Genomic DNA, 4,619 nt, shown 5'->3' on the forward strand with positions numbered 1-4,619 from the left:
GCTGTGCTCTGTGTCTTCTCACATTTGCTGCATGATCATATTTCATAAACACTGCATTTGAATTTTTATGTACAGAGTATGCAATATCCATGATAAACTGAATATGTAAATAGGTAACCTTTATTTATGAGTCCCTGCCAGAGTCGTACTCTTAAGTATTACTTTGGATGATAAGATGGATAGGCAAAAATGTTAGTTAGGGGAATTCTTGTGTGGCCGTGGAATGATTGATAATTAACAGGTTAATCTATACAGGCTGGAGGTTATATTTCAACCTGCTTTCATATGTATATATTTTAAATGTAGAATAAAATAGATGATGTGGGGTTTTAAAAAAAAATTCAAATCACTGGCAAAAATACAACTTTTAGTAATTCCTTTAAAAAGAGACAAAAAAGATGTGTTTTTATGCTGCTTACTTACTTCTATTAGGATGTATAACACTGCTGTACTGAGCCGAGAATATCTACTAATTTACTTGAATGAATTACCCGGGGAAGTACCTAAAACTAGTCTGGTCTGTATCTTTTAGTCACACATTTAATCCCAATGCTACATTCCATTACATTTCCAGGCTGTAAGTGCCTTGGAATTACCCATCACATCCTGAAGGATTCCTTTTTGTTATTGTTTAGAGAGTGGTTAGCATGCCGAGGATGCTCCAAATGCGATTTTACATCCACTTATGGAAATCCATTGTTCCTTGAACATTTCCACATACAAACCAATATATGCTTTTCTGAGAGGTCTAAGACCTCAATTACATCAAAGGCAGTTTGTCCTGCTGCTGGGCTGCCTGTTAAAGGGCTTAAACAACTGTGTCAATGCTACCCCCTTGTGACCGCACTGCAGCAGAAGAATTTCTTCGCAGCAGCCTTTCAGTGCAAGAAATATGGTTGAATTCAACAAAACAGGAATGCAATGAAAAAGCAATAGTTTTACTCTGTATCAAATATCTTGAAGGACTTTGGCTCTAAAATGCAAATAGTTTCTGCAACACTGCAACATTTTTGCCCATTGTCGTGCACAGATAATTCTATCTAACACACCTATGTTAAAATAGAGCCTGTGCGTATGCCTTGTTTTGAAGGGCAATTGTCTGACATCTTCATCGCTGTTTGAACTGTGAAGCAGTGAATAATAAAGATTAAAAGAAAGTGTGAGAGGTGTTATTTGCACAATAGGAATTGAAATGTGTCATCGCGTCACCCGTTGCATTTGTAGCTCCTAGATCTCTTTCATTAAAACCAAAGACGTCTAGAAAGTTGCTATGATGACGTGCAGACAGATGTGCATGTCAGAGCCATGAGAGGGAATATTTTGGAGGGCACTCCTCCCGCTATCCGAGCCCCGAGAAGAGAAAAGCATGCAGTCTTTTATTGTATGGACTTGAAAAGAAATAATTAGACACAGAGATATATAATTCTGCAAAGCTGCATGGCTCACTTGTCACATGTGGCAGAGAGAAAAAGGGGCTGAATTCTCTGAAGTGCAGTTTGCCATAGGCCGCCACTTTTATTTTCTCAAGTTTGCTCTACCTTCAAAGACACTGCGTGGGATGAGGAAGTTAGAGCGCCTGGGCTTTTTTATTCTTTGTTATCGTAAGAGAGTATTGAGAAATAGGAAAGAGGAAGGATTTTTACAAATATTAGTATTTCATCAAAAAAATGAAGCACATTACAAAGCAACATTTAATTAAAACATATTGTTCAACAAATATATTACAGAACTTTGTGCTATAACAGATGTATAGTGTTTAATAGTTTGAATAATTACTAAGCAATGCCACGCCAACATGTTTTAAATTTCTATTATTCTCTCTCTGTATAATTATGGCGGATGGTTTAAATTACAAAACAAGATTCTGATTGAAACACTGTAAAGGAAACAGAGATGACATTTTTCATCAACTTCACAGAAAAGTCAGAGGAAGTCGATCATCAGTCAGAGTGGATGTGCCAATACTAATAAGCATAGCGTACTGAGAGAGCGGTGATTTCAACACAGGCCAGGGAACAAGACAAATAAGACATACAATTGGATTTTTTTTGTTATATTTTCACACTTTCACATTATTATGTAAAGAACGATTCACATTTTATTTTTTAATCTACTCAATTTAAATGAAAGCTTATAATGTTGCTATAAAACTACAAAGCAAAAGAGATGCTTTGCCTATAATTCACTGTGAAACATGAGGCCATATTAGAGGGGGCTGCACTATGCTGACATCTCACACAGCCCTGAGGTTAGGCCGTGTCAATCACAGGACATGTGATTGCAGGAGTCCCCGCCTGCCCTCTCATCGACACCTCCCATCGACTTTCCTTCATGCAGATCAGTGAGCCTAAACCATTTCATTCAGGGTGACCCACCATCTCCCTCCACACTGGACAGGTTGATTTGTGCCTTGCTGGCAGGCTTCAGCAGAGCTATGACTTTTATCCACTTAAGTATGTATATTTTACCTGACTGTATGGTTCCATCTCTCATTAATAGTCAGTGCACACCAGGAAGCATGGCTCCCAGCAACGTGTACAGTATGCATGCAACCAAACAATGTTCACTTTCAAAGAAGAGAAATAGTGTTTGATTTTTTTTTCTCTCCCCCTGACCTTAGGTCTGTGTGTGTAAACATGTGACCTAATATCATGCTAGCGCGCTGTTATTTATGTCATATAATCATTTCAACTCCCTCAGGATGCAGTCGGCACACAAACATGACCAAAATACATATTTAGATTTATTTGTCTGCAACTGTCCAATAAAACATATCCTTTGCATTTCCATCTCTGGGCTTTAGTCCCAGTGGGAGTTGCTGGCTGAGAAATGTTGTGCTTTCAAGCTTCAGGGAACAGCAATGTGAGCAATGTTCAGGGCGGGGGAATAAAAAAAAAAGTGGTACGCTGCCTAAGTGTTGTACTATAAAGAGAGAAGAAGTAGGTTTTCACATTCCAAAAGCCTCCAAGGGTTTTAGCTCTGCAGTGGAATGTGGGTGCAATCATCATACTCATCTCAGGAGAGACCAGACTATAGCAGGCTCCCAACCACTCACTCAGTCTCTTTGTCTCATTTTCCTTTTATTTCCAAGTCTCCGTCCTTTTACTTTGACCGTCTCTTAATGCTCACTAAAACCGTCCATGTTTTCTGTCAAGGCGAAGTATTTTGAAATACCCAAACGAGCCTCGGTTATGTCGCTGTCGTTCACGGAAATAAAATGTACAACTGCGTAATGAAACAAGTCGATTATAAAAGCAGAATGAAATATTTTATGATGTGCTTATGAAGAAGAAAGGAATGTCTTGATGAAAGCTGTGCCCTTCGGTGCGCTGCGGATTTCATCCTCATGCCATCCACACATGTTTTAGGGTGTTTGTGGGAGGAGAGGCATCCCCTCTGTGACCAGAGTCATAAATGAATTACTATAAAAAGGGTTACTCAAGGGCTAGATGGCTTTTACGTAATTGTGCTGTGGTGAAACGGGGTAAGGGTCTTTCCATAAAATTTCAATAAATTGTACATTTTCTCAATGACTTGTTGCCCCAGCGAGCGGCACATTGAGAACACTAGACTTGAAGAAGTGGACTGCAAATGCCAGCACAGGCAGTGTTATATTGAAATGTGAACTGTTAAAAGGGTAGCAATATGCTTCCCCCCCCCTGTAACGAACGTATCTAGGCTTATTTAAATTGTCATTGGAGGTCATGTGTGACATCTGTGTAAAAATTGACTGCTAAGTGCACCTCATATTCACAGAACATTATAGGGCTAAATGAAATTCATGATCAAGCCTGCCATTCCCCCTTGAGTAAATCTAAACCCCTTCTCATTGGATATGCCTTTAAATGCAACGCCAAGTTAACTATGTTACAATATAATACACTTGTAGCTTACATGTTCTCATTTACCTCAGGAAACTAAACCAAAGCAGTTGGCTTTAATCATTCTGGTGCTAACACGTGTAACACACTGTTCTTGTATATAACAGCACATGTTTTGGGACTAAAGCAACAACCAAAGATAAAATAGAAAAACAGTAAATTAACAGGCTGGACTTTGTGGGTGTGGCTTAATCAGATGTGCCTGACATCATCCTTATCAGTTCATGGGACCCCAGAAATATTAAGGATGCTGGGTAAGGAAATAGGTCTGCAGGCACTTTGAAGTTGTACGTGTGTCACGTTAAATCACAATTGCGGTCATTTTCAAACTAACTGTTATTAAAACGTTCAGTCCTACCTCTTGGCTGACAGACGCTCTCTGAGTATCTGGAATATTGGTTTCTCACACTTTCCATAATTAGCAATGATCAAGAGGAATTATAAACAGCAGTTAACATCATTGTACTCCTCAATGACCTTGATAGATGGTCAATTATAGTGATCAGGTCACGGCGTTTATTGGATTTAAAGTGGCAGTGATGGGCCCTTTTGGCCTAGCGTGGGTAATTATCACATTTACGCATGATTTAAGACGACAGTGTATAACAAGAAAGGCTTGACTTAAATTTAATCATTTTCGTATTTATGCATTTATGCAAAAGTTAACAATGGGCAGCCATGAGTGTGAAAATTAGTGGGAGACCCACACAAAATATAGACACCACATATATATATATA

This window comes from Pundamilia nyererei, unplaced genomic scaffold (assembly GCF_000239375.1).
Source record: "Pundamilia nyererei isolate P.nyererei 1_Seehausen unplaced genomic scaffold, PunNye1.0 scaffold00033, whole genome shotgun sequence".
Classification (NCBI taxonomy): domain Eukaryota; kingdom Metazoa; phylum Chordata; class Actinopteri; order Cichliformes; family Cichlidae; genus Pundamilia; species Pundamilia nyererei.